At 47.3% G+C, this 24,605-nt stretch overlaps 1 protein-coding gene across 6 annotated transcripts in view; it reads right to left on the bottom strand.

Moving 5' to 3' along the window:
• The window catches only part of LOC117005044 (BDNF/NT-3 growth factors receptor-like), a 333,795-nt gene that overhangs the window by 102,712 nt on the left and 206,478 nt on the right, over positions 1–24,605 (bottom strand). The gene's annotated exons all lie outside the window — the stretch shown is intronic.

The raw sequence follows: 24,605 nt of genomic DNA, 5'->3' as shown, positions 1-24,605 counted from the left end.
CGGGGCCACTCGGGGCTGGCCACCGCTGCCGCTGGGCTCACCTGCCCCGGTCTGGCACTGCGTCGTGGTGGCAGGGGGGCACGGAGCACACCGGCACCCGTGGCAGTGGTGGGTGGCGGGGATGTAGCCCGCTGGCACCCATGGTGGCGGCAGGCGGGGACGGGAGCCCTCCGCCTCCCCCTGAGCTGCGGGGTCAGCAGGAGGGAGCCCCCTGACTCCCCTTGAGCCGCGGAGCCAGCAGGAGGGAGCCCCCTGCCTCCCCCCGAGCCGCGGGGCCAGCAGGAGGGAGCTCCCCCGCCTCTCCCCCAGGCTGCGTTGCCTGAAGGAGGGAGTCCCCCACCTTCCCCCCCTCCCCGCGCTGCCTGCACAGAACCCGGCTCCACCCGCAGCGCAACAGAGTAACCAATTTGTAACAATCACACAGTCCCGGGTTTTACTGGCAGGTTGCTTGACTCGGCACCTCCGTTTGCACTTCCGGGGTTGGAAATGTCAGAAAATTATTCACATATTAGCCGTTCCTGAGTGTAAGCCGCATTTCCGGTGTGGGAGCAAAATTTTAGTCAAAACAGTGGGGTTTGTAATCATGAAATTACTGTAGTTTTATTATCCCATGTTGATTTTATCTTTTTTTTTTTATTATTATTTCAGTGGGCAAATTTCCCTCATCACATTACTTTACAATTGCTTTACAGTAAATTGCAACTTCAACCGAGAGGTGCGCATGGTGCAGAATGTACTAGAATTACCCTACCTATTAGCATAAATAAAAAGTGAGCTAAAGTTAAAATACTTTCTTAGGACACATTGTAGGAAACTCAATAGTACATTAGATATGTTCATGTGAGTATACGAGTCTGATTTACTTTGGAATGTCTAATGATTGATAACATATTTGGTCTCCCAATGAATTGCTCTTGATAAAAACAAAAACAAATCACAAGAATCAACAAATCGATATTAAAAGTAATTATGCGGGCAGTTAAAAGTTCCATCAGTTTCATGCAACTCAATTTCATCTATTAGCAGATTCCTATAAAAAGGAAAATGAAGTTTCAGACTACTATAGATCAATCATTATTAAAAATAAAAAGGAACAATCCATTGAGTGTTGATTCAGTTCCTGCATATAGAACAAAAGTAGCCAAAAGTTAAAAGAGCTTAAGAGAAAAGTGATTATCACATCTTGGCTGGTAATGAGTTTTCTCATGTAAATTTGCTGGTAGCTCCTCCACTATAAACTCTTTCCTTTGATTTTTTGGGGGAAGGGGGTGTATGTGAGGTGGGAGGGGATGTGCTGGCATTCTTGGAAAAAGAAAACAGCACAAAGTTCCCCAATTTTTTTCAGGGGGGTCTCCTCTGGCAAGCACAGCAGCAGTTAAAGGCAAAGTATTGTTATTCGGTTGCCTATAGGAAACTGGCCAGATAAGAGAATTAGAAGAGTAGCGTAAAACCATTTCATCACTGCCAACTGCAGCTGTTAGTATTTTGACTGATAGGTTTGTAATATTTAATACTGCAGCTGTTAGTAAAGCAAAATTAGCTATAACTTCAGAAATTTTATTTTGCATTGTAGTAAAAACCCAGTATTGTGATATACTAGAATTAGGGAATGGAGTCTCTGGGGTTTTTTTAATGTTAACAGATTTCCTCTTCTCATCCAGGAGCCATGGATGAACGTTGTCAGTTTTGAAGATACCATTTGCTCTGTTCACTCCAGTAATTTTAACTCTTTGCAGTCCACCCAGTTTCTTGGCATGCCACTGCATTAATATTGACTGGATTTCAATCTCACCTGATTTATGGCCAGACTTTAATATCATACATGGCACCATTTTAGTAGCAATTTGCTGACCTTGACAATAATTTCTGGTTTCAATTGTAATTAAGGGTCGTAATGCTACTTCCTTATCATCGATGCCAATGCAAACACCACATCTTGCTCTTTATCAAAACAACAGATTTGCTCACTGTCTCCCAAATTCTCTACCAAACACAACAAAAGGTCTGAATTACAAGACCATATGTCTGAGAATGTTACTGAGACTGTTACTGAGAATGCTACAGGTTCTACATCCTGCAATTTTTCTATGGGAAGATAGTTTATAAGGATAGTGCAGAAGGCAATTTTTCTCAATGAATTACAGCTATACTGATTGCTGAGAAGTGGAGACAGCCTTGCTTGTCCAATGAGGGTGGATGTTATAGAAGAGTGGGTTAGCAGGTCAAGAGAAAGTTAGAGTTGGAGTCTGCTGCAGTTCAGGATGGAGTCTGCTGGCTGTGCTGTGAGGAGGAAGGGACATGCAGTTGTGCAAGGGACAAACAAGGTAAGAAGATGCTGTGTGAGGGACAGACAGGGTTAGGCAGCCAGGTAAGGGACAGCTTGGGGTTAGCTGGTCATGCAGAAGGAAGAAGGAAACTTGCAGAGAGAAGGAACCAGTGTTGTGTGGAGCTGCCTGTAAGGAAAGGAGTCAGTAGTGTGTGGAGTTTCCTGAGAGAAGTCCACTGAGAGAAGGCATGAGAAGTTTTTAATAAAGGACTGGTGATGGTACCAGTAGTGTCTGTCTCAGCAACTGCAACATTTTTCCTGTAAAGTTCTCTTTCATCTCTTTCATGTGCATTACAAAGCTCCATTTGAAGCTTACTAACACAACTGCACTGGGCAGCAAGCAACATCTTTGTTTGCAGCTTTTTTGCAAGTTCAGCAGCATCACCTCTGCCTGCATATTTTTTTCCTTTTCCTCATTTAACTGATAGTACAATTCTTTCACTGAATCTTGTAAAGATAGTATTAATTTTCAGACTTTTGAGTAACCAATGGCTCATTATTCCAATTTTCTCCTGCCAACTCTACCCCAGGGGTAGAAGGCCAACTATGAAATTTTCCAAGGAAGGACAGCAAAGATATTTTCTTTACAGTGACCACTCAGGATAGTAATTGTCTCCAAAAATTCCCACAGAGGGAATTAATAGCAAAGTTTCCAAAAGCTCCTGCAGAAGGAACTATACAACCTCCTCCACAGAATTCCCTCAGAGGGAATGCTGTGCCAAAGTTTTCAGAAGTTAACATACAAAATTTCCTCAGAGGGACATGTACTTTTGTCAAAGGCACTTCAGGTCAGAGAACAGCATCCCACATCTGACAGTAGGTCAGGGACTAAGATACCTAATAAAACTTTCTGATTGCTTGTAGACCCTCTGACTTTTGATGTTCTTTTCGACCAAAGAGCATCTGTGAATCTTAGGTGCTTCCTTCCCCTTAAGGGAGGGTCATCACATTTTTGGTGTCACTGACAGGATACCATGGTCAAAGGGGTCCCTTTGGGGTATCACCACTCTACCCATGAGTTCCAGGCAGGGAGTGTTGGGAAGTAATCCATTGGCTGTTAATAGCCAGGAGGGATGTGAGCAGGTGCAGGCTAAAACTGTTCAGGAAATGTCAGTGTTTGGTCCTTGATTTTGGAAATGTTGAAAGATCTGCCTGACTCCCCCAGGCATGGACTGGGTAAATGGAAATTGGTATAACCCCGAGGCTATGGTTAAACAGATAAATGTAGTGTTAAGTGAACAAAAGGTATGGAAGGGGAAAGGCAAAGCAATGTTGTGTGCAGTTTTGAGAGCTGCTTTAACCACTGCCCAAAAGGAGAGGTATGCCAACAAGCAAATGAAGGGGCTGCTTGTTGATGATCACAATCATGAAAGGGAGAGCAGGCTGCAGGAAGAGGCATTTGCCAGTGAATGTGATGAGAGGCTTCAGGCAGAGGGCTGCTTCCAGCTCAGTGTGATCGTGAAAAGGAGAGTAAGCTGCAGGTGGAGGCATTCCTTGCTGCCAAGTGAGACCATATTAGGAGGCTTCAGGCAAAGCTTTGGGATAAGTATGAGAGAGAAAAAAATCTTAGAGGATAAATTGCAGGTTTTAGAATCTGGACCATTTGCAGGAATATGGTCGCACAATTCTGACTTTGTATCCAATGAAGGATTTGGAAGATAATACATGGGTCTCACAAAAAGTGAGACACACCATTCACATTACCATCATCATCTGATGAAGTAACATTACAATCCCTAATTAAAGCTGAAACCTTTGATGATGGTCAGGGTCTGCAAACTGATTCTAAAAGGATGCTATATATGGTGGATGAGACAGTAAAGTTCCAGAAGAAGTATAGCAGACTTTTATGGGAATCGGAAACTGAATATGTTTGGAGAGTGTCTCTAACAGGTGGTGATCAAATCATGTTGCCTGAGGCAGAGGCCCAGAGATTCTGGGGCCCAATAATGTTTTTATCAGTTGATGACCAGAGAGAATCATGGTCTTTAACGCAGAGGTCCACCTACTGGACAAGAGATTTGGGTCCATTGGAGAGGGGTGATCCCCTTAGGATTGAGACCTCAACTAGAGATCATGTGATGGAGAGTGTACAGAAGGCAGTAGGTTTGCAGCTGATGAATAATAGGTGGTTGGTTCTGGGACAGCCCTTACCTATGTTGCTGATTGCCTGTCCAAATATGATGGCTCCCATGATTAGAGGTTTGCCAATCTGTCTTGATTCGAAAGACAGGTGTCTGCCAAGGAAGGTGGGAACCTCCCTTGGAATAGAAAATGTGACCCCCTTCCCTCCAAATTATTATAATTTTGAAATTACAGGGCTTTCAGGCAAAGATATGGGAAAATGAAATAGCAGTTCTTTACTAGAATATAGATATAAAAAACAAGGCAAACAAAGAACCAAAATGGTAGCAACAACAAACAAAAACAGAAACCCAATAGCAGCCTTCTCTCGGCTGTCAAGCACTTTCCCCTTTGGTGTAGTTATGGTCACAGCTGGCAGGGCGGTGTTGGCTCCTGGCCAGGCAGGGCAGGTGTGATGTTTCCCCTATAGCTGCAGGGGGTGCTGTCGCATGAGCTCAACCGTCTCTCTCCACACAGTAATGGTGGGCAAGCTGGTGGAAGAGATAGAAAAGGGCCTTCCTTTAAAACTCAGTGCTCCTCCAGATGGGGAAATGAGCCATAGCAGGAACCTCAGAGCAGCAGCTGTAACAACAGAGGCGGGCACAACCAGGGTAGAAAAAAAAATGCAGCAGAAACTCTGGAGCCATAGCAGGAGCCGCACGGTGTCTCAGCAGGCATGGGGTGTTAGGTTATAGTGTAGTGAAAAAGCCCGAGGCAGCAGCAGAAAGTAGCGGGGCTGGGCAGCGGCAGCTGCACGCAGCCTGAAGACTCTCAAGGAAGGAGGAGGGGATCGAGGTCCCGGGTTTTCCCCTGAGGTACCCGAGTAGATGGTGAAGGTCCTTTCCAGGCAGATCGGGTGTTAATAAGGTCCCAGTTCAATGGCTGCCCTTACGAGCCCTAAGGCTCACTTAGGGTAAGGAAGAAGCAGTACGGGCTGGACTCAGCAGTGGCAGCGAATTGTCCCTGCCGTAGCAGCAGCTCGACTGTTCGCCTCCGATCCGAAAGCGAGAGAACGAGCTCAGAGCTGAGCCCAGACCCTCACCCTCCAGCCGAAATCTCAAGGTATCTCTGCCCTTCCCAAGGAAAAAAAACCCGGCTAAGAGAGTAGCCAGCTGCACCCTTTCTCCTCCTTGGCCACTTCTTTTGTCTCTTAAGTGTGGCCAGAGGTGTCTTTGGGACCTGAGCCGACCACTTGTGTATTTTTTAGAGTCTCTGTGTTCCAGCCCGAGCACCGGAGAAAGAGTCAGGAGGCGTCTTCTGGTGTTTCCAGAGATGGTTTATTTTATCTAATCAAAAAGTTCTTTCCCTGACTAGCCACAGTCCTTCCAGCTAGTCAGCCCAGGCGCACTGCCCGCCCCTGGGGTGGGCACTATCTTTTATACTAAAAACTACGCAAACATTATTTACAATTATCTTCCAATACCTATCACTTATATTGTACAGTCTGGTTCTATTCTAAACCAATCCAGAAATGCCAACATCATCTAAAAGATGGATGCTAGGAAGAAGGAGGAAGGACAGAACACACCCAAATTCCTCCATCTTGACCCCAGACCCTTATTATAAACAATCTTAAAAACCTACTTTTTCACCTTATAATAATCTAACTTACACTCTACTTATTTTTTGTGACTTGTAATTCTTCATGTAAGGGTGGTAGTTTTTCCCAGGGAGAGAAATCCAAGGCACAGGGGTTTTGGGCACTGTGCCAAGGCTCCTGAGCCCCCTGCCAGGGTCTCAAGCCACCCAGGACACCCAGAGGGATGTCCTGGATTCCCACACTTAAGTACCAGTCGTTATCATCTCTTATGCAACAAATGCGACAAATTTCCCTGAGAAAAATTAAAAAAATAAAAGGAAAAAATCCTAACTTTCAACACATTTGCATTAAAACATTATGCAGCAGAATTGCATGATGGCTTGAGGCAAGGGCTAACCCTGCAGGGAAGAAGAGGAGCTAGTTAAAGGATCCAGGAAAGACCATTAACATGGGGAGAGAGAGCTCCCGAGCTAATTAGCTATGGCAGAAGGATGCATTTTACCAGAACGGTTAGTAAACAGATAACAGCAATCAGGAGATTGGAATCGAAACAGGAAAGCAGACCGCTCAAAAGGGAGCAGCAGGGTCCCAGTGCCCGACAAAATGTGTTGTTTGCAGAAGGGAATTTCTCGGGAAGTGATGAATAAGTTATCTATTGCTGTTCTTGAGAAGGGAGTATGGTGCCTGGGAAACAGGAAAATTTGACTCCCTTGTCACAAGCAGGCTAAACAGGTTGATATGGAATTAGAACTCCACAGCAGTGTCCTGAGAGACCTATCAATCCCATGACTACACAGGCTAATGTTGTTCATTGTGAGTTGGGAAACAACTCTCCCTGTACTCAGTAAGATAACTGAGGGATGGCAGCTGGAAACATTTAAGGAGGCTCACAAAAACAAAAAAGACTGACAGAAAATGTGGTATTAAAGTCATCATTGGCTTCTGAGAAGGAGACAGGAGAAAACTGAGAATCCAAGTTGATAAACTTATGACTGAGAATAATCATCTTAATACTCTACTTGTTTTGGCAGAGTGCAAGGAAAGAGTTATTGGAGAATTTGGTTAGGGAAAAGCACAGTAGAGAGAAACAAGATCTGAGAGAGGAAATAGAAGGGAGTGAGAGGAATGTTGGATTTGTCTTTACAAACAAACTGTGGGTCTGCTGGTAGATAAGACTAGCACTGAGATAGAAGAAACAATGGGATTGATAGCACTGATTGATGAATGGGAAAAGACATTTGCCTTTACACACAAACTGTAGGTTTGCTGATAAATGAAACTGGATATTGAGAAATGAAAGAAACAATGGGCGGGAAAACTATGAATTCTATAAGAATTAAAAATTCAAAGGGACGGTTACACATTAGAGGGGAATCTCAAGTATCAGGCGTTCCAGGAAGTCTGTGCCTCTCACGTACCTCAGCCCGTTGGGAAAGAGAGAGGGAAATGTGGTCAGGAAAATAGGGTAAAAAAGAGGCTGCGTCCTCCAAAAATTTGAGATCCCACAGGAATGCCCTATGGCCTCTCCTTTATTCGAATAAAGCAAAAGGGACTCCTCTGTCTCCTCTTTGGACATAAACCTCTGGTGTTTGTGGATTAATTTTCCTGACCATTCTGGGGGCTCATCCAGGATATTTCCACCGTCCAGGGTGAGTGGATCTGACAGCGTGCCTCACTCACTTTCGGTGATCAGCTCCCCTTGGTACCAGCTGGCACTGGGCGATCGATTGGGTTCCTGAGACTGTCCAGGAGACAGACGAGTTGCGGACCAGAGGGGTCCATGAAAAGTCCACAGGGAAGGACTTCTGAAAATCTCACTGGTGAGTAAAATGGGATCTTCGGGGAGCAAACCTGAGAAGGCACCCAGGGAGGGTAGCACAGGTAAAACAGGGCACCCAGGGAGGGTTGCAAGGGTAAAGCCAGGAAGGGACCCCAGCAAAAGGGATGACAATCCCATAATACCCCTGGAGAGTCCCTTGGGGAGAATGCTGAGGTCTTGGTATAGATTGTATATTCACCCAGAGGTAACTATGGAAATAATGGTAAAATAGTGTTATTTTGTGTGGCCATAGTATAAGTTGGCAAAGGGGCTTATATGGCCACGTAATGGAAGAGATAAAATTCATTTGTGTCGAATTCTGTGGCGGTATTTAGAGGAGAATTGGAAAGGATGGACTGAAAGGGAATGTGGATTAATATGGGTTAGACAAGCAACAGGAGAAATCTATGTGTTAAGAAAAAAGGGAGAAGAGGAAAAAGGGGAGGAAGAGGAAAATGGTCAGGATTGGGATGTTTTTCAGCACCTTCCCCTGTCTTGTCCTCCAGTGTTGCCATCTGACCCAGGGCCAGCTGCAGGCCCCCTGTATCCTCCACTTCCAGGGCAAAGGGGGCAGGAAAATGTTATTCCTATGGCCCCACCTGAGATTAATGATGGTATAGGGGGAGGGGAGCAGCATGTTGTATCACCCCCTAGAAATAGAAGAGGAACTCAATTTAGGACATCAGAAGCCCCCCAAGAAACAGGGATACACCAGATGGCACTTCATCAAGTTCCTTTGGGGAGTCAAGGGAGAGGATTTGGGTTTGTAATTGTACCACTTACTACCCAGGATATAAGAGGGTTGAAAAAAGAATTACCCTCATATTTGGATGATCCCATAGGGGTGGGGGAAAAGATAGAGGAATATTTGGGAAATGCAGATTATACATGGAAGGACTGGGATTTTCTTTTGGGAATTTTGTTTGCATCATCACAGAAATGAATGATTTTACAGAAAGCTCGGCAGCTGTGGGAGGATGAACACCCACAAGCAGCAGGGGGGGCCGGACCCAATGCACTTACAGTGGATGATGCCATCCCCCAGGCAGACCCCCAGTGGGACCCAAATAATCAAGCCAGTCTGGCTCACCTCCGTGATTACCATGCTTATCTGATCAGGGCAATCAAGTCAGCTACTCCCAAAACTAACAACATAGCTAAGGCTATGTCGTTAGAACAGGAGAAACAGGAAAGCCCCTCTCATTGGTTGGAGAGGATTGAGGAAACATGGGGGGATGGATCCTGAGGGGCTAGCCTCTGACACATTGTTGAAGGTACAATTTGTTCCTAAGGCCTGGCCTGATATAAGGAAAGGAGTACAGAAAGATGAAAAGCGGCAGAATAAACCTTTGGAGGAATTGGTTAGAAAAACACAGCAGATATATGTAAGAAGGGATGAGGAAAAGGCAAAGACTAAGGCGAAGATGATGGCAGTTTTTGCACCCCTGGAGGGGTCCAAGGGGTCCCCTTGGACAGAGGGGACGGGGTCAGCCACAAGGATGTGTCAGAGGCATTTCTTCCTCAGCAGGGGAGAGCCGACCAAAACAGCAGTTGGGGAAGAACCAGTGCGCTATCTGCAAGGCAGAAGGGCATTGGAAAAATGAGTGCCCGCAGAAACAACTGGACCCTCAGGAGGAGGAAGTCCATAGGATAATGGAAATTGATTGTTAGGGGTGTCAGGGGCTCCTATTATATCAAGGACCCACCACTCAGGAGCCCTTGATAACTTTTAAGGTGGGTCCGGATCAAGAAAAGGTTTGTTTTCTGGTAGACACAGGGGCCTCTCAATACACCTTAAATTTTGTAGTTAAGTGGGCGGGAAATTATCAAAAAGATCCTTGGTTATTCAAGGAGTGAGTGGAAAGGATGAGCGAGTGTATTTTGTTCAACCACTGTTAATCGATGTGGGATAGGTTTGAAATGCATGAATTTCTGTTTGTTCCTAACTGTGACTATAATTTATTGGGAAGGGATTTGATGGCTAGAATAGGAATGCAAATTCATATTATAAAAAGTGACATGTAGTCCAAAACTGTGGTATCTTTGTGTAAAATGTCTGAGAAGGCTCATGCTGAAATAAATCCAGAAGTGTGGGCAACTCCAGGGAAATATGGAAAACTAGACATAGAGCCTCTTCAAATTACCTTGAAGCAACCAGGACAAGTGGTGTCTAAAAAGCAATACAGTAATTTCACAACCATAAGGCGCACTGGACTATAAGGCGCAATTTTTTTTTGCAGCGAAGATCCGCGCCGCGCGCAAGAAAGTAACTAATTAGTAACGGAATTGCGTGATCGGGGGGTTTACTGGCAGATGCTCAATTTGCAAACATTTTTCACAGATTGGCGTAGCCTTTAAACGCAGCCCTAAGTGCCCTTCCTGTGCCGCGGGCCCCGATACTCCCGCCCGGCGCCGGCTGGCGAGGCGTGGCTCAGAGCTGCCCGCGGTCTGGGGCAGCTCGGGGCTACCCGTGGTTCGGGGTGGCTCAGGGCTGCCGTGGCGCGGCCGCGGCTCGCACTTCCAGGTTGGCTCAGGCTGGCCACCGGCTCCCTCCCTCCCGGAGCGGCGGCGCAGGGGTGGAGTCCGCCACTCCCCTAGTTCCCGATGCGGCAGCAAGGGCTGCCACTCCCCTTGCTCCCGATACAGCGGTGGGGCGGCAGGATCGGCCACTCCCCTCACTCCCGGCGCGGAAGCAGGGGCCGTCACTCCCCTCACTCCTGGCATGGCGGCAGGGTTCGCCGCTCCCCTCACTCCCAGCACGGGGGCCACCGGGGTTTGCCGCTCCCCTCACTCCAAGCACGGCAGCAGGGTTCGCCGATCCCTCCCTTCCCGGCGCGGCAGCTGGGGCCATCTCTCCCCCTCACTCCCGGCATGGTGACAGGGTTCGTCACGCCCCTCACTCCTGGTGCGTGGGCCGCTGGGGTTTGCCGTTACCCTTGTTATAGATAATAACCAAATCAAGTCGAATTAAATAGCAAAACAGCAATTTTTATTTTTGCGACTGAAAATACGGTCCTGGGAAGCCACAAGCGAAAACACGACAGCGCCGAGCCCAGGGTCGGTACTGGGTGGACACACACGCTGATCTGACCTCTATCACATCAGACCCCCCTGTGTTCACACACTGCCATCTCAGAGAGTCCAGCTTTATACAGTTTTTTCTGGCCTGAGGCAAGAGTTTCCTTTGTTTCTGCTGCAAATTCTCATATTTAAACTAAGTCCTTTTCTGGTGCTGCCCTGGACAAAAGTCCTTCCTGCATGCTGATGAAGGCTGTGTCTGCTCCATATTGATGTGTAATGAAGTGCTGTCTTCTCCCTTATGGGAGCCATCAGAGGTGATTGGTACTTTGGCAGGTATTTTATCGACGATCTCTTCCCATCCGTTGTGGAGATCACCGGGCTAGGTCTGTTGATATGCTAATTACGGCCATTGTCTATGGTCCCGGGTGCTTGGTGTTTAAGAGGTTCTTTTTATTTTATTTTATTTCATACAACCTTTTATATAAACACGAATTATAACAACATATATCACAATCCCTCCCCTTCTATATAACCAAATTAATTAGTGTTCCCCTCTCAGTTTTCTTTAGACTCATCACTGCTATCCCATTCCTCTATTGACTCTTCTCGATAATCTATGTAAGGGAGATTATTTTTCCTCATTTGCTCTTCAAATTTTGCAAGTGCCTCTACTGCACTAGTATCTACCTCCCGTTCTCCCAATTTCAGCAATTTGGATGCCTTGCCATTCGCTCTCCCAGATGCAATTTCTGGGTCCATGGGCATAGCAGCTATTTGCATGCCCTGCACCACTGAGTGTATTAATCTGATGAAACAAGGTATCAAGCATGGTAGGAAGATGACTCCAGCTACTGAGCACAGGATAAAGAACACAACCTTTTTCCACCATGCTCCTGAGAAAACTGTTCCCACCAAGATGCCTGGAGAATGGAATTCCACTTTTGGACAGGGACATGTGCCACCCTTTTTATCTCTGTAGCAAGATCCCTTATAGTTTCTCCATAGTCATCAATCTCCACACAACATTCGGATTCATTAAACTTGCCACAAACCCCTCCTTCCTCGGCTAACAAGTAGTCCAGGGCTATTCTATTTTGATATACAAAAGCTCACATCTGGGAGTGCTGTTTAGCCAATAATTCGAGAGCATCTGAAGTGTAATTGGACACAATTTGTACCACTGCCTGCAGCCTTATCAGCCTATTTAGCAGGTACACTGGAGTCCGATAACCCCAACTCCCATCCTGTGCCCAAGTTGCAGGACCATAATACTCTATTATTCTCTCAGCTGGCCACTCTTCCCCTCCCCAAGTTTGGCTACCACCCACATCAGGGAGTATCTTTTTCAATTCTCTTTTTTCCCTTTTCAGTGTCTCGTAGAGGGGTGCCCCCAACATCCCACTGTCAGATCTTGGCAAGGTAAAGAAAACAGGCTGAATTATCACCAAAGTACATGACTCTTTCCACCTTTGTGGTAATTCACCGTATGCTTTCTTTCCACATACCCAGTATATCCCATCTGGAGCTTTCCAGGTGATTTCTGTGCTTTCTGGTTTGGTCCATAAGTACTTAATTCCCCTAGTGATTGGTAAGGGTTAGCTCCAGAGCCTTTGTTCTGACAAAGTCCAATTTTGTCACTCCATTCACAATTATTCCCTCTTTCTAGGCTCCGGTATCCAACAGGGGTGTCTGGTTGCCAAGTTTTGCTTTTGTTGTTTGAGTTTACTGCTAGGGTGGAGATGCACAGGGTGTATCCCACCACCTCTGTATATTCCTTGCCCTCCCGAATGATACAAATAGTCCCAATTGCTCTTTTATTTAAGACCCAACCCTCGGGGCTTCGGAGTGACTTTGAGATTTACGTTTTGTCCCACTTTAGGAGCTGCTCTGGAGTTAAACTCTCACCTTTCCAGGGCCATTTTTCTGCTGACTTGAGTCCTCCACAAATCCAGCAGTTGGACAATCCTAATTCAGTTGCGATTTCTTACATCAAATCAATAAACAAATTTTTTTCCGATCTTGGCAGACCAAAATTGTCGTACTGTTTTTCGAGTAAATCATATTGCTCACTTAAAGTTCTTAATCTTTCCTGTTCTAGTCTCCTCTTTCTCATTTCTGACTCCTGTCTTTTCATTTCTAAGGCAATTTGTTCTATCTTGCTTTCAGGATCCATGCCTTCCTTATTTCTGGAGAAAAAAAAATTGTTATCTAATTGGGCACAAACCCGTTCGTCATTTTCTTCAAGTAGGTCGATGATGATTGGTTTACTGTCTGAGATCAACCCATTCTCAAACTTAAGATTCTTGCCCACCCAATATGCTTTCCCTTCCATGACGCACATACCTAATCGGGTATTGTCATAGCATAACTCATTCACCTGAAAATAAGCCACAAATACCGACTTTTGTTTTCCCCCTACCCACACTGAGGGATTACATTGTCCACAAGTGGGAAGAGGTGTTTGATTGGCATTTCTCTTCTGGATATTTTGAGCAAATGTCTCTGACTGCCCTTTCCCGTGTCTTGCCTTGAGATCATAACATACCATTTTCTTTCCCCATTTACACCTCACATACTGAGTGCCGTTAAATGTTCAGTACTCCTCCTTTCCTTTATGGGTGCAGTTGGCCAGGACAGAGCAAGTCGGGGTGCTAATTAGTGGGCATTCCCCACACTCATTGTTACGGCTTTGTGCCACAGGGCTTGCAGAGTTCCTTGGGTATGCGTTAATCGGTGGGAACATGACTAGGCTCAGGCTCACCAGGATTCCCCACAGGCGTACCACTCTGCCTCTGCCTACGCCCACTAGTTTGCTGCTAGCGGCGAGGGAAACCATCTTCTTGGCAGCAGAGGTATTCTTCAGGGGACCAACGCAAAGTCCGAGTAGCATGTTGCCTGTTAAAGACATCCCACCTAGATAATTTTATCGTGTCCGTCCAACAAGGTACCTTATTTGTTCTCTGGCACTCTTAAAATTTCAGTTCTGCAATTTAGTTTCCCACTAATCCCGTGTTGGTATAAGAGAAACCACTCTACAGAATCTAGTTCAATGATATCCAATTCACTGGCAAGTACTAGAATTCGGTCAGTCAGAGACACCTCTTTTTCAAAACACTTAGTACAGAGCCCTCTAGGTTGGACCCCCATACACAATGTGTAACCCAAACCCCACGACAGATCTGGCACCTGAAATGAACAAAAGGAAACACCTGCACCTGGAAGCTATACACCGTATTTGATCTAGGTTGTTCATCGGCTTGTTCAGCACAATTTTATCTTGAGGTCTCCAGGGGAGGAAGGCACTTTCCACTTGGGTGTTTCCTCGGTTGTCTCTATCCTCTTCACTCTGGAGGCGTGTGTCCAGCCTTTTTCTGCTGTCCGGACTGCTGTGTCTGTGGTTAAAAGGACAAAAAAAAACCTTCCCAGAGAAGAGAAACTTCTTTCCAGGTTTTAATGAGGATTTTTTTTTTTTTTTGGCTGTATTTTGTGTATGGCGAAGCCCAAAAAAGCTTTTTGTGTGACAAATCTCTTTTTCAAATTGTACAGAATTCTGGGGATGCCATGGTGTATGATATTCCCACCAAATTCCTAGGGCTTCAGCCAGTTGTTTAATAACCTTTGAGGTGAAATGTGTTCCTTGGTCTGAGTCTATATAGCTGATTATACCATACCGGGGGATGATTTCTTCCAGAAGAAATTTAGATACTGTCTGGGCTGTAGCCCTTGAGCTTGGGTAAGCTTCTACCCAATGAGTTGATTTGTCTACTAGTACTAGCAAGAACTTATACCTCCCAAACTTTGGTAATTCAGTGAAATCCACTTGGATTCTTTCAAATGGACGATAGGTTATAAAGCGACTACCCCAAATTACCTGTCATGTCCTGGCTTTGTTAACCTTTTTGCATATCAGGCACCCCTGCACTTCCTGTTTAGCTAATTCATAAATCCCCTTACACCCGAAGAATCTCAGAAATTGTTCTGCCAGAGCCTGTGATCCCCAATGTGTTTGCAAATGTAGTCTCTTTAGAATTTTTCTGGTATAATCCTTAGATATTAATTCCCTCCCATCTGGTAATTTCCACTTACCTTCTTCTAATATACCTCCTATCTTTTTGTATTCTTCAATCTCTTTTTGGGAGGGACAAGGGCGATATCCCAAGTCTCGAATTATGGGGTACTTACCGTTAGTAGTGCTGCACTTTTTGCTTCCTTATCTGCTAAATTGTTTCCTCAAATTTGAAATTGTATTCCTGTTTGATGTCCCTTCACATGCACGACCGCGATTGCTTCTGGCTCTCGGACAGCCTCTAGGATTTCTTTTGTTATTTCTCCATGGACCAGTCCCCGTCCCCGATTATTTATTCTTCCCAAATTTTCCCAAAAGTATGAACCACCCCAAAGGCATATTTTGAATCTGTAAATATTGTTCCTCTCTTTCCTTTTAATCCTTTTAATGCTCGTAAAACTGCATACAATTCACATGCCTGAGCTGACCAACTCGCATTTAAGGGTCTTGATTTAATTACTTCTCTTGTTTTCCCATCTATGTTTGCATATCTCGATGAAACTTCTCTACTTTTACACAGACACTACATCCTCTCCCAGGCCCAAACATCCTATTTCTGACCTCTGCCCCCCCAGATCTTTTCCTGGGCCATCTTACTTTACTAAAATGTACATCTCTTCTTAACTTATACAGGTTAAAGAAAAGGAAAAACCAAAGCACAGGCTTTTGAGAAGGGCAAATTCACACACCAACAGCTCCTGCAAAGCCTTTAGCTCTACAACTTGCTTTGCACCTGCCACACATCACATCCAGACAGTTCTGGATTTAAGATGAAATTCCTTCAGGATGGTGGGAGGAAGTAGACACAGAGCAGAATGCTCTTTTCTACACCCTTTTCACACATATCAAAAACAACTGCAACTTCATTGGTTTAGGGATAGCTACACATGTGAAACACTCTTAAGAACATCTTAATTCAGCTTTTGTTTATGAACAAGGTTAATTCAACTAGACCATATTAGAAATCCAGGTGTCCCACTGGCTCTGACAGTCCTGGGGAGTACAGGGACACTAGTGTCACTACCAGCATTGCACACACAGCTCCAGAGGGCTGGGAAGAGCTGCTGGAGCTGGGACCCTGCACTCACACAGCACCTGGGAATGAGGTTTCATCCCCACACTTGGTCACAGTGGAGCAGCACTATTGGTTTTCACTTTAAATACCAGGACATTTCCGAGCACCATCCGTGAGGACGCCCCTCTCCTCAAAGGGGCTGAGTTTTTCTGAGAGGGGCAAAATAAAACAGTAACACCCTTTTCCAGCTACTCTGCTCACAACCTTAAAATCACTTCAGCGCTGTCCCTGCACATCTTCTAGCAACAGCTAAAGCACCAGCACACATTTCCTGGGAAGGGCCAGGTCTCTCTCTCTTTTCTTTCAGGCATTTCTCTTTACGCGTGCTAGGGAACAGGATTGATTCACAGAGAACAGTACACATGAGAAGCGCGAACTCCACATCATCTCCCCAGATTGCCTCGACTGCTCTCCCAAGCACTCAAAATCCCAACCTGGAACAAAGGAATCTTTCTCTTCCCCCTTTCTTCTACCTCCTCACCACACTCTTCAATGTTCCGTTAAATACTTTCCCAGTAAATTACAAACACAATCAGAAACTCATGCTTTTCAAACTAATTTCATAAATTCAGAAAACTTTCACGGCTTTTTCTGTATTACTCTCATTTTCTAGCAGAATTCACAAGAAAACAGAAGCTTAATTTTTCTACATACAATTTGCATTTCCCAAATATTTCTTTACCCTTGTTCTCTCTCTATCACACATGGTATCCGAGGGCCAGTCTCTGTCCTGTTACAGTTTAAACATCGCTCCTCCCCCACAGGTGCTCCCAGCGGCACGGCCCCGGCAGCAGCACAGGGCCAGGGCATCCCGCAGCCTCACAGGGACCATCGGTCACTGCCGCTCCTGCTCGGACGCTGAGTCCCCGGGGCCTTTCAGTCCCCCTCAGACCCCACAGGCCACGCTCCCAGACCCGCACCTCCGCGCTCGGTCAGGATGTTTATTTTTTTCACTTATATCTTTGCACACTCTTCCGTAACACACAGACACCACTCACCTCCCCTGCCGCCGTCGATTCTCCCTCCCAATCGCCTTTACTGCCCGCCCGCACTCGCTCTGGAAGTGGAGGATACAGGGGACCCGCAGCTGCTCCCTCCGTTCCCTAAATCTCTATGCAATAATGGATTAATTTTTCTTTAGACTTATTTTTCTTATCGGGACTCCCCTCCCAGTGTTCTATCATCCAACCCAGCGGGCTGTCCCGTGTTATTTCGGACAACTTACCTTCTTACCTTTTTTTTTCTTCTTCTTCAGTTTCTCCAGGGTTTTTCCCTGGGGATAGCTCTTTTTCTGTCCCATTTCTTTTACAAATAAAAAAATCCCAAGCTACCTTAGTATACCTTCTTACCGTGTTTCACGCCGGGACTTTCTGAATCTGAGAAATATTGAACTGCAGTTTAAACTTTATTTATTTCAATTTTTCCAATCTACTCACCTCACACAGAGAACTGTTCCGTGGAGCTTTTCGAAAGGAGACGAGCTCTCTTTTCCTGGGCTTGAACTAGCCCCTGGACCGAGAGGTTTACCAGTTTTCCAAATCCTAGGAAACGTACCTCCCTCCCGATCCCCCCCGTGACCAACCCCCAAAACACCCTTAGTTTTAGGCTTGACACGCGAGAAAGAGTTCTTATACGTAACGTTCGCTTCCCCCTCAACTGACCACGTCCTATGCGGGATGGTGGAACTGTGATTTCGGGGTTCACTATCACTTCATGATCAGATCACGTCTCACCCATGCGTTCAGTCACACCTCACTCAACCACGCAATACTTATGGTTCCTTTTCCTGCGTGGATTCTTCGTGCACGTCGAGTTTTATGAGTGAAAAGTTGCTGCGGCTATCCGAGAGCTCTGGGTCCGTTTCCCCCTTTTCGATTGTGGTTTCTGGTTTTAGTTCGGGTTCCTGAATGGTGCTGGGGAGTTTCCCGGTCCTGCCAGGTCACTGAAATCAGCGAGGCGCCTCCTGGACGGAAAGCGGGTCCCACCCGAACCCCAAATCAGGATCACGTCGGGGTCACCAGATTGTTATAGATAATAACCAAATCAAGTCGAATTAAATAGCAAAACAGCAATTTTTATTTTTGCGACTGAAAATACGGTCCTGGGAAGCCACAAGCGAAAACACGACAGCGCCGAGCCCAGGGTCGGTACTGGGTGGACACACACGCTGATCTGACCTCTATCACATCAGACCCCCCTGTGTTCACACACTGCCATCTCAGAGAGTCCAGCTTTATACAGTTTTTTCTGGCCTGAGGCGAGAGTTTCCTTTGTTTCTGCTGCAAATTCTCATATTTAAATTAAATCCTTTTCTGGTGCTGCCCTGGACAAAAGTCCTTCCTGCATGCTGATGAAGGCTGTGTCTGCTCCATATTGATGTGTAATGAAGTGCTGTCTTCTCCCTTATGGGAGCCATCAGAGGTGATTGGTACTTTGGCAGGTATTTTATCGACGATCTCTTCCCATCCGTTGTGGAGATCACCGGGCTAGGTCTGTTGATATGCTAATTACGGCCGTTGTCTATGGTCCCGGGTGCTTGGTGTTTAAGAGGTTCTTTTTATTTTATTTTATTTCCTACAACCTTTTATATAAACATGAATTATAACAACATATATCACACCCTCACTCCAGACATGGTGGCAGGGGCCGTTGCTCCCCTCACTCCCGATACGGCGGCAGGGTTTGCCGCTCCCCTCACTCCCGGCACGGCGACAGGGTTCGCCGCTCCCTGCCTTTTCGGTGCGGCAGCAGGGGCCGTTGATCCCCCTCACTCCCGACATGACGGCAGGGTTCGCCACTCCCATCACTCCTGGCGCGAGGGCCGCCAGGCTTCACCGCTCCCCTCGCTCCCGGCGTGGGGGCCGACGGGGTTTGCCACTCCCCTCACTCCCGGGGCGGCAGCACGGTTCGCCGCTCCCCTCACTCCCGACACCGCGGCAGGGTTCGCCGCTCCCCTCACTCCCGGGGCGGCGGCAGGGTTTGCCGCTCCCCGCCTTCTCGGTGCGGCAGAAGGGGCCGTTGCTCCCCCTCATTCCCGACATGACGGCAGGGTCCGCCACTCCCCTCACTCCTGGCGCGGGGACCGCCAGGGATCGCCACTCCCCTTCTTCCCGGCGCACATCCGGCTTCGGGCCAAAATTTTACTCAAAAGGGTGCGCCTTATAGTCGTGAAATTACTGTACCCTCTTTCAAGGGAGGGAAAGAAGGGGTTGCAGCCTGTCATTGAGTTCCTGCTAAAAGCAGTTCTTTTGGAGCCGTGTATCTCTCCCTATAACATTCCTATCCTGCCGGTTAAGAAACCAGATGGAACCTACAGAATGGTGCAGGATTTAAGAATAATAAATGAAATTATGAAACCAAAGCATCCTACAGTTCCGGATCCATATACTATCCTGAATCAGATCCCTTCTTCACATCAGTATTATTCTGTACTGGATTTGAAGGATGCTTTCTGGGGGTGTCCGATTACTGAAGATAGTAAACAGTATTTTGCCTTTGAGTGGGAACAGGAGGAAGGAGGGAAAATGATAAAACAACAATTGACATGGACAGTCCTCCCTCAGGGATATACTGAGTCACCGGTTTTGTTTGGGCAAGCTTTGCAGAAAATACTAAGAGAGTTTACTCCACCCTCAGGAGTTACAGTAATTTCACGAATACAAGTCGCACGGACTATAACCCGCATCTCTGGGTGTTGGCAAACATTTCGTTCTTTGTCCATAAATAAGCCGCACCTGAGTTAAGCTGATCTGTCGTTCGCAGCGAGGGCCCGCGTGCAACAAAGTTGCCAATTAGTAACAGAACCACGGCAGGGCGGGGTTTACTGGCTCAGCTCGGGCTGTGCAGACTCGGCCCGCTCGGGGCTGCCAATGGGACCAGGTGGCCCAGCCCGGCGCTGTCGCTCGGCGGGGCCTCTCGGGGCCGGCCGCCGCCTCTGGGCTCGCTCGCCCTGGCCTGGCGCTGCCCCGTGGTGGCAGGCAGGGACGGAGTTCCCCCCCGCTCCCGCGGTGGTGGACGGGGACGGAGCCCTCCGCCACCTCCCCGAGCCGCGGCAATGGCGGCACGGGCCTGCCCCCCGTCTCTCCCCCGGGCTGCGGCAGAGGAGGGAAGGAGGGAGCTCTCCCTCCTCTCTCCCCGCCCCCAGTGCTGCCTGCAGGGAGCCAGGCTCCACCCGTGGCACAACAGAGTAACAATTTGTAACAATCGCGAAATGCCGGCTTTTACCGGCAGGTGCTCGGCTCGGCACCCTGGCTGGCACTTCTGGGGTTTTAAATGTCAGAAAATTATTCACATATTAGCCGCTCCTGTGTATTAGCCGCATTTCCGGTGTGGGAGCAACATTTTAGTCAAAATGGTGCGGCTTGTATTCATGAAATTACTGTAAATTGTTGCAGTATGTGAATGATTTGCTCTTATCAGGGGAACAGGAAAAGGTGGTTGAAGAAGCTACTGTAAAGCTGCTTAATTTTCTTGCGAAAAAGGGACTTAAAGTGTCTGAAAAGAAAGTTCAGTTAGTAGAAAGGAAGGTCAAATATTTAGGACACATTGTGACTGAAGGGTTACAGTGTATTGATCCAGAAGGAATACAAGGGATTTTAGAAGTACCATTACCCCAGACTAAAAAGGAGTTACGGCAGTTTTTAGGGTTGGTGGGATACTGCAGAGCATGGATCGAGGATTTCTCTGTTGTGGTCAAACCTTTATATAACTTTTTAACCCAAAGCAGTCCTAATGTCTTGGTATGGACACCAGAAGGGGAGCAAAGCTTTAGAAAACTAAAAGACAAATTGGTAAATGCACCAGTCTTAGCTCTTCCAGACGCAGAGAAGGAGTTTCGACTATATATGGATGTTAAATTTGGTCATGCTAAAGGGATTTTGGTGAAAGAGCATGGGGGAACACGGAGGCCTGCTGCCTATTTTTCTAAGCTGTTAGACCCGGTGGCCAGAGACTGGCCCCATTGCCTGCAAAACTGTGCAGCCACAGCTCTGATGGTGGTTGAAAATGGAAAGCTGACAAGGGGAGGGTATCTGATTGTTAAAGTTTCACATCAGATTAAAGTTTTGTTAACTGAGAGAGCCTCTAAGTGGATGATGAGCGCTCGATTATTATAGTATGAATCTTGTTTAATGGAGCAGGAGGATTTAGAATTTAAAAGTGGGAAAAATTTTAATCCAGTTTCCTGTTTGAATGGCCCTGAAGAAAAGGGGGGGGCAGGAAGAAACCCATAACTGTATTCAGGTTATAAATCTCCAAATGCGGGCTAGGAAAGATTTACAAGGGACAGAATGTGTTCATTGATGGGTCTTCAAGAGTGACAGAAGGGAAAAGATTGACAGGATACTCTGTCATGAATGGGAGGCAATTAAAGGAAGGGGGGAGGTTACCATCCACCTGGTCAGCTCAGACAGTTGAGGTGTATGCCCTTGTGAGACCCTGTGAATTATATTGGGACAAGATAGTGAATGTTTTTACTGATCTTAAATATGCATATGGGGTGATACGTGCATTTGGGAAACTATGGGAAGAAAGAGGTTTATTAACCTGCAGGGGAAAGACGATAGCTCACCAGAACCTAATCTCTCACCTGTTGGAAGAGGTGAATTTACCAAAAAGGTGGCAATAATCCACATTAAGGGGCACCAGGCAGGGTGCTTGGAGGAGGCAATAGGAAACCGACTGGCTGATAAAGAAGCTCGGAAAGACGTATTATTACCAGAAATCTCTAAGATCCTTCCCTTGCTCCCAGTAACTGCACCGCTGCCAGAGAAACTGTCTTTTCCACCAGAGGAACTTGAAATAATTAAAAAGAGTGGGGCAGAGGAAAGAGAAAATAATTGGTTTGTGTGATATATGTTGTTTTAATTCGTGTTTATATATAAAATGGTTGTATAAAATAAATAAAGTAAGAAAGCTTTTCAGCCACTGCCAACGCACCCAGGGCCATAGACAATGGCCGTAATTAGCATATCAACAGACCTAGCCCGGCGATCTCGAACACGAAAGGGAAAAGATCATCGATAAAGAACTTGTTAAGTACCACATATCAGACAGCTGATCACCTCCACTGGTTCCCTTAAGGAGAGACAGCACTCCCAAGGAAAATTACACAACAATGCGGAGCAGACACAGCCTTCATCAGCACGCAGGAAGGACCTTTGTCCAGGGCAGCACCAGAAAAAGGATTTAATCTAAATATGAGAATCTGCAGCAGAAACAAAGGAAACTCTCACCTCAGGCCAGAAAAACTGTATAAAAGCTGGGCTCCCCGGGATGGGGCTGTGAACACAGGGAGATCTGATGTGATAGAGGTCAGATCAGCGTGTGTAATCACCCAGCGCCAACCCCGGGCTTGGCACTGTCGTGTTTTCACTTGTGGCTTCCCAAGACCGTATTTTCGATCGCAAAAATAAAAATTACTGTTTTACTATTTAATTCGGCTTCATTCGGTTATTATCTATAACAATCTGGTGACCCGGACATGATCCTGATTTGGGGTTCGGGGGGACCCCATTTCCGTCCAGGAGGCGCCTCGCTGATTTCAGCGACCTGGCGGGATCAGGAAACTACCCAGCACCATTCAGGAACCGGAACTAAAACCAGAAACCACAATCAAAAAGGGGGGAAATGGGCCCAGAGCACTTGGATAACTGCGGTAACTTTGTTTCACTCATAAAACTCGACGTGCACGAAGAATCCACGCAGGAAAAGGAACCATAAGTATTGCGTGGTTGAGTGAGGTGTGACTGAACGCGCGAGTGAGACGTGATCTGATCATGAAGCGATAGTGTACCCCTAAATCGCAGTTCCACCATCCCGCAAGGGATGTGGTCGGTTGAGGGGGAAGCGAACGTTATGTGTAAGAACTCTTTCTTGCGTGTCAAACCTAAAACTAAGGGTGTTTTGGGGGTCGGTCATGGGGGGGGGGGCGGAATCGGGAGGGAGGTACGTTTCCTAGGATTTGGAAAACTGGTAAAACTCTCGGTCCAGGGGTTAGTTCAAGCCCAGGAAAAGAGAGCTCGTCTCCTTTCGAAAAGCTCCACGGAACAGTTCTATGTGTCAGATGAGTAGATTGGAAAAATTGAAATAAATGAAGTTTAAACTGCAGTTCAATACTTCTCAGATTCTGAAGGTCCCGGCGTGAAACACGGTGGAAAAAAAAAGGTATACTAAGGTAGCTTGGGATTTTTATTTGTAAAAGAAATAGAACAGAAAAAGAGCAAACCCCAGGAAAACCCTGGAGAAACCGAAAAAGATTAAAAAAGAAAAATAAAAGGTAAATTGACTGAAATAACAAAGGACAGCCCTCTGGGTTGGATAATAGAACACTGGGATGGGAGTCCCAATAAGAGAAATAAGTCTAAAGAAAAAGTAATCCATTATTGCATAGAGATTTGGAGAAGGGGGGGTGCAGCTGCGAGTCCCCTGGGTCCTCCACTTCCAGAGCGGGGGGGGCGGACAGTAAAAGCGGTCGGGAGGGAGTATTGACGGCGGCAGGGAGGGCGAGTGGTTGTCTGTGTGTTACGGCAGGGTTGGTAGAAGGGAGAGTGTGCAAAGATATGAGTGAGAGAATAAACAACCAGATCGAGCACAGAGGTGCGGGTCTGGGAGCGTGGCCTGTGGGGGCTGGGGGGGGCTAAAGGGCCACGGGGACTCAGTGTCTGAGCAGGAGCGTCAGTGACCTCTGATCTCTGTGAGGCTGCGGGACACCCGCTGGTTGCCCGTGCTGCTGCCGGGGCCGTGCCGCTGAGAGCACTGGTGGGGGAGGAGCGGTGTTTAAACTGTAACAAGTCAGTGACTGGCCCTCGGATATAGTGTCTGATAGAGAGGGGGAGAACAAGGATAGATAAATATCTGGGAAATGCAAATTGTATGCAGAAAAATTAAGCTTCTGTTTTCTTGTAAATTCTACTAGAAAATAAAAGTACAGTAATTTCATGAATACAAGCCGCAGCAATTTGACAAAAATTTTGGTGGAAACCCGGAAGTGCGGCTAATACTTGGGGGCGGCTAATATGTGAATAATTTTCTGACATTTACAACCCCAGACGTGCCAGCCAGGGCACCGAGCCAAGCACCTGCCTGTAAAAGCCGGCATTTTGCGATTGCTACAAAGTGTTACTCTGTTGCCCTGGCTCCCTGCAGGCAGCACGGGGGGCGGGGAGAGAGGCAGGAGAGCTCTCTTCTTCCCTTCTCTGCCGCAGCCCGGGGGAGAGACAGGGGGAGCCCGCGCCGCCATTGCCGCGGCTCAGGGAGCCAACAGGGGGCCCAGCGCCGCCATTGCCGCGGCTCGGGAAGGAGGGGGGGGAGCCCGCGCCGCCATTGCCGCGGCTCGGGGAGCCGACGGGGGCCCAGCGCCACCATTGCCACGGCTCAGGGAGTAGGGGGGGAGCCCGCGCCGCCATTGCTGCGGTTCGGGGAGGAGGGGGGGGAGCCCGCGCCGCCATTGCCGCGGCTCGGGGAGGAGAGGGGGGCTCTGCCCCCGCCCTGTGCTGCCATGGCGGGAGCGGGGCGCGCTCTCCGTGCCCAGCCGGAGCCGCGGCGGGTGCGGGGCACGCTCTTCGTGCCCGGCTGGCGCCGCGGCGGGAGCAAGGCCAGGGCGAGCGAACCCAGAGGCGGCGGCCAGCCCTGAGC

The sequence above is a fragment of the Catharus ustulatus genome, chromosome W, assembly GCF_009819885.2.
Source record: "Catharus ustulatus isolate bCatUst1 chromosome W, bCatUst1.pri.v2, whole genome shotgun sequence".
NCBI lineage: Eukaryota > Metazoa > Chordata > Aves > Passeriformes > Turdidae > Catharus > Catharus ustulatus.
This window is presented reverse-complemented; position numbering and strand designations above follow the sequence as displayed.